At 37.5% G+C, this 16,466-nt stretch overlaps 1 pseudogene; it reads left to right on the top strand.

Moving 5' to 3' along the window:
* The first annotated feature begins 7,961 nt into the window (after positions 1-7,961).
* On the top strand, positions 7,962-8,909 carry LOC119533486 (annotated as a pseudogene).
* Positions 8,910-16,466: the final 7,557 nt, after the last annotated feature.

The raw sequence follows: 16,466 nt of genomic DNA, 5'->3' as shown, positions 1-16,466 counted from the left end.
AGTCCTTGAGAGGCCAGAATGGGTGGGATCCAAGGTACAAGTGAACGGATTAGCCTTGGATAGAACATGATATCCATTTTAAGAACAGGATTGTTAGAGATTTGTAGAAAGAGAAGAAAATGTAAATTGAACATGGAAACTATGATATAATTGCCTTTTTGAGATTGTGGTAAAAAAATTAAGCTAAAATTTATGCTTGTGTGTTTTCTTCATCCACTTAGGTGTACACCCAAAACTGGCATATCATTGGTTTTAATGAGGATTGGGTTTTGCGTGGCAAAAATCTCCAGTGGAGGGATTGAGGAGCACAGGAGTAGAAGATGTAGGCAAAGGAATAATTATAAACATGGGCTTTGAAATCTGTTGAATAGAGAAGAAAGTAAGGGCAAAAGGGGAATAATGGGTAGCAAAAGGATAGTTGGAAGAATGGATTGGATTTGCAAATTTGTTGGAGGGGGTTACAGAATGAATGAACAGGAAAGGTAAAAGTTGGTCATCAGGAAGTTGAATACTTGAAACTGCAATTATGGAGGAGTTATTGTTATTGATGTGACTGTGGCAGTGTCTGAGGTGATGTTGAGGACAAAATAACTGGAGAAGATGTGAAAGAACTGAAACCAGAGTGTTGGATGGACCATATATGTAGATGATGACAGGTGCCAAAATCGTCATGGAAGGAAGGGGAGTGGCCAAAAAGACAGTTGAAGACTGCAACAAGAAAGGGCTATAGGTGGAAGTGTTTGGTAGAATTTTCTTCAAAGCACAGAGATGTTTAGGAAGGAGGAGAAAAAAATGATTTACTCTAAGCATCAATTGTTTAAAAAAAAAGTGGGGGGAATCTACCCAAACTTGGGACCCAGCAGAAAATGCCTAATAGAAAACACCTGTATTGCTTGAGAGGGCTACAAGGGACAGCCAGATCCCACTTAGAGCAGAATATAATGTACAGAAAAAAATGCTGAGATCAAGAGACTCTCCTTGCAAACTGCCTGGACCAGAAATGCAGTATCCAAGCATGATGGAGACTTTGCAGTGTCAGAAAAAGATAAGAGCTTGGCTACAGAAAGTACCAAGTCTTAAAGAATCCAAACAAGGTGAACTGAAGATTCTGACTACAAAGACTGAGCTGAGCAGGCATAGCAGCCTTGATGGGTTAAAGAAGTTGTTCTCTTTAGAGATGTGGGTGGGTAGGTTATCAGACCTAATTGCACTTTCCTCTTGGGATCTGGTTTCTACACAGTTTGTGGTGAAAAGCAGAATGGTGGGTTTGCCAGAAGCATAAAACTTTTTTATTTCTTTTCCTCCTGCTGTGGGCAGTGTTAAGGTTGAGAAAGAAGGTCGAAACACACTGTTTATACATACCATGTTTACTGATATCATCCCCAAAGTTTTACTCAAGAAGTTTCCTTAAATTCCTAAAATATATATTTTATATTTTAAATTCCTCAGACTCAGAAATCATTACTCTTATGGACATTTTATTCTGTACCATACAAAGCATGGTATTGTACACTCCTTAGGTTATTGGCTGCTGATTAATTGCTGTTAGAAGGAAGTCAGTAAGCTTTCAGAAGTGAAGTTTGATCTTTTGGAACTTTGGTCTTTCAGAATAGAGAAGGAAATACCTGTCAGCAAGATCAAAGAGTGCCCAAACTTTGCCTGTTCCCTACCCATTCCACCAATGAAAAATTTCCTTTTAACAAGCAACTCTTTTAAATGCACATCCTACTTATAAGGTGAGGTTGACTAATCATTCATACCTTAAAGACAGCATTTGCTCCTCTATGAACTACAGTATCCAAGTGAAGTAAGAGAGTAAGTACTGGGTTTGGCATCAGAATATCTGAGTTCAAGCCCCAGATCAGGTATTTACCTAATATGTAAAGCTTTGAAGGTCACTTAACTCCAAGACCAATTTTCTTCATTTCTATAATGCTCCCTACTCACAGAGGTCTTATGAAGATAAAATAATAATAATAGTAATAATAATAATGAATGTCAAAGAACTTTGCAAACTCTAAAGTGATATGCAAGGGTGAACAGTTATTTTCATTTAATCTGTGTAGGAAATAGGAACATATAATTTTACAGCATGGGAACTTCCAGGGAGGAAAAGCCTAAAGTGGCAACTAAGTAGAAGGCCATTTACAGACAGAGGGAAGTGATGGGCCAGAGAGGGTGTTCTGGTTTGCTAATGCTGCCATCATACAAAATACCAGAAATGGATTGGCTTTTATAAAGAGGGTTTATTTGGTTACAAATTTACAGGCTGAAGGCCATGAAAATGTCCAAGCTAAGGCATCGACACGAGTATACCTTCACCAAAGGAAGGCCAATGGCATCTGGAAAACCTCTGTTAGCTGGGAAGGCACGTGGCTGGCATCTGCTGATCCTGGAGTGTGTTCCATCTCCTCTCTCAGCTCCTGTGCTTTCTTCAAAATGTTGCTCTTGGGGCATTTTGTCCTCTGTTAGCTTCTCCAGAGCAAACACTGGGCTAGCATCCCTAAAGTATCAGCAAAATCTGCTTTCAGCGGCCATCTCCAAAATGTCTCTCTGAGCGTCTCTCCAAAATTTGACTCTAAGCTGCAGCTGCTCTGAGGTCCTTCTGTTTGTGAGTTCTTTTATAGGACTCCAGTGATTAAATCAAGACCCACTCTGAAGGGACAGGTTCCATATCTCCATGGAAATTATCCAATCAAAGTTTCACTCACAATTGATAGAGTCATATCTCCACGGAAACAATCAAAGGATTCCTAATCAACACTAATACACCTGCCTCCACAAGATGGCATCAAAGAACATGGCATTTTGGGGGTCATAATACAATCCAGCACAGAGGGTGACCACCATGAGATAGTTGGAAACTACAGAAACTGAAATATAAAGATGTCAAACATAAATTTCTCAAACTTGCATTTTACCAACGACTGAGGTGATAGTAATTGCCCTATAATCAAATCACCATTGATTCCTCTGCAAGCCTTGGTATATCATGCCTATGATAAAGTATTGCAATTTCTAAAATACAGGGCATTAGTATGGCCAGCATATCCTTCTTCCTAATGTGTTACCTGATTTCCAAGGCCATCATAATGACAAAACAAGTCCCAAATGGCAATATCTGTTAAGTTCTAGAAGCTCTAGGTTTTTACATATAGCCAAGTCAAGTCTGGCCTCTAATCAGTGGTATTACATCCAGAAGAAAAGTGGGGAGAAGGAGCTCAATCAACAAATCCTTGTAAGCAAGCATTTAAAATAGCTTCTGACATTTTCCCTCTGTTACAATCTATTCTTCGACACACTGATGCCTGAAGAGTTGGGTATAAGGCTTACTTCTAGCTCCATACCCTTTATTTTGGTTAACCTAACCATCCCACAACATTATTCAATCATGAAATTCAAACCCAAAGATTAATGTTCATCAGAGCTCATTTCCCTCTCCTGTGGATTCTTCTTTCATCAGTTTAAACTGCAAAGCTCTTATATCTAAGCAGAGAAAAAAAGAAGAACTGAGGTAAGAGGTACTAAATTTTTAGTTATCCAAAATATTGATACCCTAAGTGTTGACTGGTAGCTGGGATTGGTTTTATTTTTTCTTTTACCTTCAATTGCATAATTGTATTTTCTTATTATAGGTAATACAATTAACTAAGTGCCACATGCTTTCAAAGATTTTAAGAGTTCTAAAATTTTGACCAATGTTATTCATGTTTTATGGGTGAGAAAACTGAAGCCCAGAGAGGTTAAGTAACTTGCTCAAATTCACACATCTAGAAAGTTGGAATTTGTACCAAATGTTCTGCCTCTAGATTCAAAGCACTTCATTTCTCTGGCAGATAGCTGACTAAAATCACAACTCCATTACCCTTCTCTCATCCCTGTGCTTCTATGTGGCTTAAATAAGAAAATATGAAAAGAAACTAGGAAAGCCCTGTCTTAGTTTGTCAGGCTTCTGTGACAAATACCAGAAAAACTGGGTGGCTTAAACCACAGTTTTATTTTCTCATGGTTTCAGAGGCAAAAAGGCTTCATCCTCCCAGGGGTGTCAGCATCTGGTGCTGGCTTGCTGGTAATCCTTGGGGTTCCCTGTCTTGTATCTCTGGTCCCATCACATAGTGATGTCCTCTTCTTTAGCTTCTGGGTTCCCACCAATTTACAACTCTTCTCTGTGTAATTCTCTTTATAAAGTCTCCAATAATCCAGATTAAGGCCCAACTTCATTCACACTTAATTTAAAATAACATCTTCAAGAGATCCTATTTATAGTGGGTTCATACCTACTGGAGTGAGGATTAAGATTGAGAACATGTCTAAACTGGTACATAATCCAATCAACCACAGCTCCTAACCTAATACTCAGCACATAGTAGGCAATAGCTAAATAGTGGTTCATTTAATCATATGTAAACACAAACTAAATATTTAAATATCTAAGTCCTGCCTTCTCATTAAATTCCCTTAGTGACAATTTCAAAGCCTGTAACTTCAGTCCCCATAGGATTAACTTTTTCTAGCTAGTGAGTAAGGCAAGCTGATGTAATTGCTTAGAAGTTCCCAATGACCTCAAGCCTATATAATTCATGTGGAACAATACCAACATGACAGCTGCTTTATTTCTCTGTAGCTTCCCCTTCAGTTTGTGCAGGTACAACAATCTATCTGAAACCAGCAACATAAAACTTGCACCTAGAGTGCCCTGCAAAGGAAATAGGAGGCTTTGGTCACATAGGTTTTCAGGATAATTAACATCAAATTTCCGTTAGAAACTAGCTCTGCCTAAGATAGTGGTTTCATCACTACAGTCTGAAAAAAGTGCAAAAAATATATCACTGCTATACAGCATCTTCAGTTGAAGGGAAACCAATTCGAGAGAATCTTAGTACAGGGTCACATGCTTGTAGTTGATGAAAAATATGACAATAATGTAGGTACAACGGTGTGGTTTTGGCAGGAATTCTGAAATGGTACCTCTCAGCGGAAATTATCGCCACATATATCGACTAACTTACTAGGAAAACCTGTGGTCAAGACCCAGGGGAACACCAACTGCTCTCATCTTCCTTATGAAAAAATCAAGGTAAATGGAGTCTTTGATATGTCAAACTTGAAATAAATTGTTCTTTCAACTGTTCTTCATATTTAAACTACAAGACCAATAATTTAGCTCCTTTTGGAGGTGCTGAGAGCTTCAGAAACAACCCAGCGTGAGTTTAATAGACACTAATTTTATTGTTTTTTCTTGTTTCCTCCCATTTTTCTGAAATGTATGCAATAAACACTTGGTTTTTCTTTTGTGCACCATATTTTGGGGATAAACTAACACCAGATTTCTATCACAGTTGGACACATTTCTATTTTCCAAAGCATTTTTTCCTGTGGCTCCACAGAAATAGAAAAAAGTAACAATGACAGAAAAGGTTAGTTTAAAACGTAAATCCTATGATGAGGGAAGATAAATCTCTGTTTCAGACCTAGTCCTCAATCTGCACACTCTTTTTTGTTCTTGCAGGTGAAATCTCTATACTGAATTTAAAATAAACCCCTGGCTCCATTCTTGGTCATTTATTCAGCTTTCAGTTTTACAGCCATTCTTTTAGATCATAATAAGTTACAAAGAAAAGAGATGTAAATCGTTATACACTTAAAATAGTTTTTCTGAATAAAAGCTTTAAATGAATATCCTAAGAAAAATTTCTAAATAGTAAAATTAATGCATGTTTAATTTACATGTTGTTATAAATATAGACACAGTGAGTTTGTGTAGTTTAAACATTAACTGAAAGACTTCTCCTGCCCACAAAATGTCTTCTTTGCCACAGATCACCCTTGTTAATTCCCTGATCTGGCACTATCTAGAGTACTTCCTTTGAAAAAGACAATGAAAAGGGCCATTGTCTGCAGATGAGGTATAGGTAATATTTAAGAAGAAAGGAAGAGCTAGAAGCAGAAGAAAGAAACTTTCTCCAGCCCTTTTTCATAAGCAGTGTGGAGTTAGTTCACTTGTCTAGCAGAGAGCCTGGTGCTCCATGATGAGAAAGAGACAGGAAAGGATGATGGGACCCAAGCAAAAAGAAAGACAGCCTCCTAGGGTTGGCCACCCCTGTGCATCATGACAGAAGCCTGGAGGAGGCAAGCCAGAGAAAAGAGGTTATCACAGATGCCCACCCAAGCTAGTGCAGGGCATCTAGGAGAGAAAGAGGAGCACTGAGATGCATTCGGCTTACCCAATTTTGCCCTCCAGTGCAAAAATTCAGATCAGAGTGCTGGTAGAGTGGAGAAAGCCTGGGCCAGGAATCAGGAGACCTGGGCTCTGGGCTCAGCTGTATCCAACTCTGTACCCTTGACCATTTACATTACATCTGTGGACCTTGTTTTCTCTATTTGTAAAATGGAAATAAATAGATTAGATAAACTCTCAGGGCTCTTTAAGGACTGAGATTCTGTCACTCATATAACATATACATTTATTATTTAAAATGGTGATGCTTGGGTCAATGGCAACCTAATTTTTTTACCTTTCAATTTTGAAATAATTTCAAACTTATAGGACAGTTGCAAAAATAATGTAAAACCTATACACAGAACTCCAAACTACCCCACCCAGATTCACATATGTACCAATTTTTAACATTTTGACACATTTGTCATATCATTTACCTATCTATCCATCTATCCATCCATCTGTCTGTCTCTGAGTCTGTCTCTCTAATTACCTATTTTCTAAACATTTGAGAGTAGGTTGTATACCTTCTGCTCTTTAAACACATAGTAATTCCATGTTCATTTCCTAAGAACAAGGATATTCACTTACATAACCACCTTAAGTACAGTAGTCAAGTACATGAAATTTAACATTATTATAAAGATTTCAGTCTATATTACAATTTTTCATATGTCCCAATACTGCCCCTTTGGGCCTCTTCTCCTCCATTAATAGCTCCAGTCCAGAATCATGTATTGCATTTAATTGTCATTGTCTCTTTAGTCCCTCTCTCTCTCTCTCTCACTAACTGTGGAAACAAATATACACCGTAAACTTTCCCTTATCAACTACTTCTAAGCATACAGTTCAGTGGTGTTAATCACATTCACAACGTTGTGCTACCTTCACCACCATCCACTGGCAGAACTCTCCAATTACCCCAAACAGAAACCTACATCCATTACAATGGCAGCCTAAGTTGAAACAAAGTAAAATAATTATGATTGTGGACCAGTAAGTCAGACAACAGAACTGGACTTTGAAAAGAGCTGGACATAATCTAGTCATGACAGCGACCTTGACCTCCAGTTGAAGAAAGCAAATCTGCCATCAGCCAAGGAGTGGAGGAGAGGCAAGTGTCTCTGAGCCCTCTCCAGATTTTCCAAGGCTTCCAGGGTTTTATCCATCCCCGTCTTAAGAATTGTTCAAAATATACAATAGCCATGTTGTCAGCTGAAAGCTAGATCATTGAAATTACAGTTTCAGGGCATCACAGGAGAGCCAACAGGGGAGGAGGTACTTTGAGTAGTGAAAACTGCAGTCAACAGGAATATAGGGAAAATTGACTTCAAGGCCCAGATTTGACTGACCTTGGACAAATTTCTTATTTGGGGGAGATACAAATTCCTTTACGCATAAAAATCTATAACCAAAATCTAAGCCCTGATATTTTACTACAAAAAGAGAGAAATTACTCTGTCTCCCACCAACTCTTCCTCTAATTATTCAAGTTTGTATTATATCTCTTAAGGTATCAATCTACTATGTTATTCCAAAAGGGTGTGTCTAACACCTCTTATGAGTCCAGCACAACTTAAGATGCTAAATGGAAATTTAAAAATGAAACATAAGATATTTGACATAAATTCTAGATAAAGAGAATATTCATAAACACTCAAGAAATTTAGAAAACATATGCTTGAAGTACATATTAAGTGTTTTTTTTTATAATTCTTGACAGGAATGTCCAACAAAGAGAATGGAGGAGGCTGCCCTATTCAATCAAACTTCCGTAGTGACATGTTTTAGGCTTACAGGTTTATCTGTAAATCGGTGGATGCAGATGGCTCTGTTTGCCATGTTCCTCATTTTCTATGTCCTGACACTGTTTGGGAACATCCTCATTGTCATAACTATTATCTATGACCGCTGATTCCATACCCCCATGTATTTCTTTCTCAGCAACTTGTCCTTTATCGAGGTCTGCCACTCTACTGTCACTGTCCCCAAGATGCTGACAGACACCTGGTCAGAGAAGAAGCTCATCCCCTTTGATGCTTGTGTGGCCCAGATGTTCTTCCTGCACCTCTTTGCCTGCGCAGAGAACTTTCTCCTCACTGTCATGGCCTATGATCGGTATGTGGCCATTTGCACACCTCTGCAGTACATGACAATAATGAACTGGAAGGTATGTGTGCTGCTAGCTGTGGCCCTCTGGACATAGGTGACCATCCACTCCATATCCTTTACCTCCCTCACCATCATAGTGCCTTACTGTGGTCCCGATGAGATTGACAACTTCTTCTGCGATGTCCCTCAGGTGATCAAACTAGCCTGCACTGATACCACAATCATTGAGATCCTCATCGTTTCCAGCAGTGGGCTGATCTCTGTGGCCTCTTTTGTGGTCCTTGTAATGTCCTATGGTGTCATCCTAGTGAATCTGAGACAGCAATTCTCTGAGGGTAGGCGGAAAGCCCTGTCCACCTATGCAGCCCACCTCACCATAGTCACACTATTCCTGGGACACTTCATCTTCATCTATTCCCGCCCATCCACTAGCCTCCCAGAGGACAAGGTGGTGTCTGCATTTTTTGCTGCTGTCACCCCCCTGCTAAACCCCATCATCTACACCTTTAGGAATGAAGACATGAAGAATGCCTTGAAAAACTTAATGGGGAGAAAGGAAAGGAAAGAAGAAAAATGAAAATGTCTAAGCCCTTAGGATGCTTGGTGTTCCAAATCAAAGAAATGCCTTATAAAGGTTAACTTGCATACAGTATTTATCAGACTACATGATTCATAAAATTATCTTCTAGTTTACTATCTGATACTCACTAGCAACAACTACAATTATTATTATCTTCCATATGCTAGAAATTATTCTGAGCATTTTGCATCTACTTAATTCTCATAACAACCCTGTGAGGTAGGTGTCATTTTCCTCATTTATACATGAAGAATCCCAAAGAAAGCAAATTGCATACCCAAAGTCACTCATCTAGGAAATGATGAAGGCAGGATTTGAATCCAAGTGTATAAACAGCAAACTCATATTATTTTCATTACACCATGCTGCATTTCCCCGATTTTGTCTTAGGGTGATAACCAACATCTAAACTAGCTTTCAAATTCCTAGGCCTACATCACTTAGTCAGACATATGCCTAGAGCTTAGCAAACACTGATTAATCAGAAAAACTGAGTTTGATATAACTATGATGACTTAGAATATTTCAAGCCATTGAAGTTATTGTTACCCTCAAGTGGTCAGGCAATAGCCTAACATCAAAGCAAAGATATGGAGATGTTTTATTATTCATTCACTGGACAAATAATTCCTGAGCACTTTTTATGTTCTGGGTACTGGTTTGTAATAATAAATAAAACTTCTTCATGGAATTTATAGTCTCATGAAGATGGAAAACAAAAATATAAGCAAATAAATTGTAATTACAGATTGTGACAAATGTCATTAAATAAAAAACAGAGTGAGGCACTGTTCAAGAGATATGAAAGAGACTGCCTTTAGATTGGGTGGTCAAGGAGAACCTCACTGAGTAAATGACATTTAAACTAAAATCTGAAAGATGAAAAGGAGCCAACCATAAGAAAAAAGAGGTGACATACTAGCCAGGGAAATAGCAGGTGGAAAGACCTATGTTAAGAAAGACCTTGGCTTATTCCAGATATGAAAGACTAATGTGGTTACATCTTAAATAGTAAGGCAGGAAATGGATAACAATGATATTGGAAAGTTAAAAGAAACTTCTCTAGTCTGCTGAAGGACTTTAGAACTTTTTAGCTCAATGGAAAGCCAACAGAATGATTTGAGCACATAAGTGACATGATATGATTTCTGTTTTAATATTATTTTTGTTATGTACAGAATTCATTCAACTAAGTATTCATTACTAAACACTTAATATTAACCCAGGCTTGCACTTAGAGCTGGGAGAAGATGCTGAGTAGAATGAAACATGGATCCTCAATCTAGTTGTGATGACCGTCACACATGATAGCATTGTGGTAAGAGCTTTAAGAGTGATGTATGTCAAGTGAATGGGAAAGTACAGGTATAGGAAAGAGCTATTCCAGGCTAGTGTGTCTCACCTTCTTATACACAAAAGGACATAGCAAATTGGGAACAAATCGTTCCCTCTGACTCCATTAGTGAGAAATGATGCAAATGGGAATTCCTAGACAATTAGTGAGGGTGTGATCAATAAGCCTTTGGGCCACAAGACCCATCTCATATTTTTATGATAGCTTTGCCAGCTATATGTTGGGAAGGAAATTCAAGATTGAGGAATGGTCATGACAACAACCTGTAGGGTTTACTGGGTAGCACAAGTTTATTTCCAAATGACAAATCTAATATTTAATAGAGTAGTCTTTTCCAATGATAACTCTCTGCATAGCTAAAACCACATTCATGTGGACAGGTTGGAGTAAATGAACTGAATTTGAGAAAGAAATGTTCTTCTATTATTGACAATGGCAAACAATAAGAAAAATTGCCTACCAAAGGGGCCAGAGAGAACCATTGTGAGGAATCAGCTGCCCAGAGAATCATATACAATATCATAGACAAGGTGATACTTCATGGCAATCGTTAGAGATTAGCTGGTAAAACTATAGGACCAACAAGGTAATGTTTGCTTATTGTTTTGCTTCTTTTTCATAGCAACAAAGAAAATTCCTAACACCCATTTTCATTCACATTAATCCTCACAATTCTCTGGAGAGATAAAATAAAACATTCATTCTCCATTTCACAGAAGAAATTTTTAGAATCAAACACAAGATAAAATGTGTTTACTTACTCACTGAATAATAAAGAAACAAGGAATAAAATGAAAATATCTTGACTTTTGTTTCCATAGTTGACTTTCTTTAAAGAGAAGAGAAGGATCATTATTTACCCATATAGGAATTTGTTCAACAACTTTATATTTAACAATTGAATTCCTCATGTTACAATGATTTTTTATGCAATGAATTAACTGATATTGCTGTGATACAAATAAACAAGGCATTCTGAATTTATTTCTGCATAATATGTACTAATGGCTATTAAGACTAGTGTGTATCAAAGCCCAGAAAATAGAGGCTTAATTAGATGCAGAATCATTTTTCAAGTTTTCAAATTGTGTATAGTAGTGATAGCTGGACTTCATGTCTTCATAAATATGTAAAAATATTTTGATTTGGGTTTTATATGAGAATTTTAAGGTACTAACAACATGCCACATTTGTTTGTCAATTTGAAAGCAACACTTAGATATTTTCATGGGCATCTCCCAGTTTAATAAATTGATTTTTGTGCTTTTGAATACATTCTGTAATTTCAATCATTTCTTAGGTTTCGGCCAGAGTTAGCAAGACATCTACCTGAATTGCCTGTGTCTGTGATGTATGGATGCTTGTGTAATCTGGTATCTGATTCTCCCGAATACACTTAAGCAATATTTCTACAAGTTAACAAAACATCATTAGGATAATGACCCAAAGGCCCTACCTAATAAATTCTAACTTAAAAATAAGCATTAAAAAGAGCAGAAATATTTTTAGTGTTAAGTGCACTCTATTTCATTCCATTACTGAATTAAAATGGGTACATAACTATCTTATATGGTAGCTCTCTGGCCATCTAGAAGATCTTCAACTATATTTAACCCATCTATTTTCAGTCACAGTATATCAATGTCTTCATCTAAGGAATTTGTCATGTGGCCCTCTTGAAATGGACTGGCCCGTGACACAATTAACTGATATACTTCAGCCTCAGTGAGTGATACTAGTTAACTCAGGAAACCAACAGAAGGGGCTAAAGAAAACTTTTGAGGGTGATAGGGATATGTTCTAAATTGACAAGGAAAACCTCACCCATGAAGACTAAGTTAATTTCTACCAATGCCACTTCCACAAGTGCTAAGGTACCAATATACAGCCTAGAATTAACTTGGCTTCCAGAAATATTTGTCTCAATACCTCTTCATTTGTCTCTTCTACTGCTTGATGAGTTCAAAGAAAATTATGTTCTCTGCACTTTACAGATTGCCTTGGTACACAGAATCAACCTCTATAAATATGGCAAAAATATTAAGACATTTTTTAATCAAGCAGTTGTTTAAAAAGGCTAGCCTTTGCTACTTCTTAAGTCTTCTCTGCCACACCCTAAAATTAAAACTATCCCCATACTGTTCTGAGATGATCAGGCTTAGTTTAGTGACAAGACTTAAATTATTAGAGAATTCACTGTGCATCCCAGACCAAAACTCACCTTTTTGTAGACCAATTTCCAGAGACTGCAACGTCCTCACCAAGCAATACAGAAGTAAAATCATCAAATCTCCTTGCTCTCTGGAGAACATTGGTCCCACATTCTGTACTACTTATCCCGAACTCCTCCTGGAAAAGTTATGATGGATTCCCAGGATGAGCAGTGGAGAAAGCAATGAAAAAACAAAGAAAAGCGCCACTGTAGAAATTTCAAGAGTATTCAACAATGTTGAAAAATGCAAACTTGGTAGAAACAAGAAATTGTTAGAAAGAGATGAATAGAGATGGGGCAAAGAAAAATGAGAGACAACACTTCCCTATTTTTCCCATCCCCTCTAGATGTAGACTTGGGAAAAATGAGAAGGGAGATGAAGATCTTAAGCTGATAGAGAGAAGGTATTATAAAATGGAATTAAAAATGCTCAGATTCTGTTTCATCAAAATCATTTACAGAGGCTGGGGCTATGTATTACCTTAGGGAGCATATGGGTTTTTTCATTTATTCACTGAACAACATTTATTGGTGTCTTTATTTGTGCCAGGCATTACACTGAACCCTGAACGTCCATGAATTAGCGTGAGCTAGATTGCTTGAAGAAGCAAGCTGAAGAACAAAAAAAGATGCAAATAAGAGGAAGAGGAGAGACAGGAGGCATCAGGAAAGCCAGGGGAATGGAAATGAACATAACATATGCAGTAAGCAAATACCAGGCTTTCCTAGCAGGAAGTCAGAACACTTTGGAGCATAGTGTAAAATAAAGCCAGATAGATGTAGAAGAAAACCAGCCAGAAGGATTTAAATTGATGTTAGACAACTGGCACTCAGTGTAATTTCTTGAATGGAAGAATGGAATGATGAAAGTAGGGCTTTGGAAGATTTTCCTGACATCATCATAGAAGACTGTCGGGCAGAGGGAGCCTGGAAATAGGGTGAATAGGATGGTATTAATATTTTGGTTCTCAAAAAATAATATGAGAAATGATATAATTATGTGATAAGTGTTTGTCAGCTTTCAATTCTTCTAGTATTTTTATTTACCTTCACATTTCTAAATAAATTTATTTTTTTTATTTTGTTTTTACATCCATCCACCACCATACCTGCACACACATTTTTCCTCACACATCCTCTAGATACAGACATACAACTATAAATCTATATTTTGTGTTTCTATTATTATTATGAATTTATAAATATTACTCACAGCTGGGTCATGAAGTGTACTACAATTACATTTCCTTTCTTGTATAACATTTTGTTTTGCCCTAAGTTAATAATTCTCTCATGTTATAGTTTGCTTGGTTTTCCATGTACCTATTACTATGAAGTCTCCCCAGACTTTATTTGGAAATTTTAATCTCTTTCACCTGAAAGTGCTCCATAATTTACACCTTTTTTGATGGGAGGCATTGCCCCTGGAAGCCTTCATACTTCAACTCCAGTTCAGACTGAGTACTTGTGTTAGCCAAGCTCCCTTTTGCTGAGAAAGATGGTTACAGGAGCTCTGTCACAGGCTCACCATCTCGTCACAAGAAGGATACAAGGATGAGCCAAGTAAGTGTAAGCGAGAAAAGTTTATTGAGGAAAATGAAAGTACACACTCTGAGGGGTGAGTGCAGGGTGTGCTCAAGGGAGAGACGCGACCACGTGCCTGGGCACAAGGGGTTTTGTATCAAATAAAACAAAGGAAGGTGGGGTTTTAGACTTGGGTACATTTAGCACATTGTGATGAGTGAGTAATCATTCAAAATAAGTAGTGTGAGTAGGCTATTGCAATTGGTTGCCTATACACTCGTGTGATTGGTTTAATAAACATGCAACCCATGGTTTGTGAGTAAGCTATTGCAATAGGTTGGATACACATTCAAGCAAAGGATTGTGAATGGGCTATTGTGATTGGTCCATGCCACACGATTGAACAGTGTATCTTACTTTATTAAACTTGGGGTTTCAGGAGCCTGGCTGTTCTCACCAGATGCACCCCCCTCCCTGCACGGAGTCCAATGGCATCTGAGAGTCTGCAAGACGTTTTTCCTACATCTATAGACTCACTTTCTAAGGCTTTCTTGCACCCCTCTTGTCCTGAGATCTCACACCACCATCATCCTGGGGACTCTCTTCACCTCTCTCTTGTGTGGATTGTACCAGTTCTTGGCTTCCATGTCATTGACTTCCTTGATTTACAAATTATTTTTGGTGGATCACACATTCCAATGACTTCCTGGGAAAAGGTGCACTGAAGACAAATTTTAAAGGCCTGTCCTATGTGAAAATATCTTTTTGCTACCATTATTCTTGACTGATGGTTGGCTGGATATAGAGTCCTAGTTGAAAATCACTGTCCTTAAGAATTTTGAAGGCATTGCACCTTTGTCAACTGGTTAACAGCATTGCTGTTAAGCAATCAATGCCATTCCAATTCCCAATCCTTTCTATCTGACCTGATTTTTTTCTCTAGAAATTTGCCCCTCAGGTTCCAAAGTTTCCCAGTGATGTGCCTTGATGTCCCTCTTCTTTAATGCTTTGTGCCATGTACTCAGTGGGCCCTTTTGATCTGAAAATGCAACTTCTTCTGATCCAGGATATGTCCTTGAATTTTTTTTTTTGGTAACTTTCTTCCCTCTATTTTCTCTGATTTCTGTTTATTAAATGCCTTATTTTAGGCCATTTAACTTCCTAGGTTGATCCCCTTAATCTCTTTCATCTCTTATTGTCTACCTCTTTATCTGTTTTCCCTACATAAGATTTCTTCAATTTCATCTGCCAAAACTTCTATTGAATTTCTCATTTCTGCTATTATGTTTTTAATTTCCAAGTTTTTCTTTTCTCTAAATGAGTTCTAGAGTTTTCTAACTTGTAAATTACTTGAGAGATTCACAACCAATCATTTTCTTTTCATGGCCTCCTGCACCCTCACTTCAATAGGTCTGAGCTCTTAGGATTTCCCTTTCTCTTCCCTCTAATATCCCCTCCAATAAACCCAGTGGATCCTATTTAGGTATAGTATTGGTGGTAGTTTGCCTGAACCACTGGTATTCTATGACTCATGAAGAGTCTGTGACTCCTACTTTTTTTGAAGATATCATTTGTGGGTATTTTTCTTCTGTTACCCTAATTGCTGTTTTTTTTTAAATGTAGTTTTATTGAGATTTATTCACACACCATACAAACCTAACAAAGTGTAAAATCACGGGCTCACAGTAGCATCGCATCGTTGTTTATACAACCTCATGATCAATTTTAGAACATTTTCATTAATCCAGAAAAGAAATATGAAAAAAGGAAATCAAATTCTCCCAGATCCCTTACCCACTCCCCCTATTATTGACCCATAGTATAGGTGTAGTACATTTGTTACTGTTGATGAAAGAGTATTAAAATATTACTGTTAACTATAGTCCATAGTTTGCAATAGGCACATTTTTTTCCATATGCCTCTCTATTATTAACTCCTTACAATAGTGTCATACATGCATTCTAGTTCATGAAGGAATTTGAATATTTGTATATTTAATCACAGGCATTTCTACCACAAATTCACTGTGTTATACACTCCCATGTTTTGACTTCCAACTTTCCTTCTGGTGACATCCATTACTCTAAACTTCCCCTTTCCACCACATTCACACACCATTTACACACATTATTCTCACAATAAAGTACTACTATCATCTCTGTCCATTTCCAAACTTTTAAGTTCAAGCTAGTTAAACATTCTGCACATATTAAGCAACTGCTCCCCATTCTTTAGCCTCATTCTATATCCTGTTAACCTATATTCTATATTTTATGTTTATAAGTTTACATATTATATTTAGTTCATATCAGTGAGATCATATAATAATTGTCCTTTGGGGTGTGACTTATTTCACTTAACCCAATGTCCTCAAGGTTTATCCATGTTGTTGCATGCCTCAGGACTTCATTCCTTCTTACTGCTGAATAATATTCCATCATATGTATATACCACATTTTGTTT

This window comes from Choloepus didactylus, chromosome 4, assembly GCF_015220235.1.
Source record: "Choloepus didactylus isolate mChoDid1 chromosome 4, mChoDid1.pri, whole genome shotgun sequence".
Classification (NCBI taxonomy): domain Eukaryota; kingdom Metazoa; phylum Chordata; class Mammalia; order Pilosa; family Megalonychidae; genus Choloepus; species Choloepus didactylus.
The sequence above is the reverse complement of the archived record's forward strand: the minus strand, read 5'-3'. Positions and strand labels throughout refer to the sequence as shown.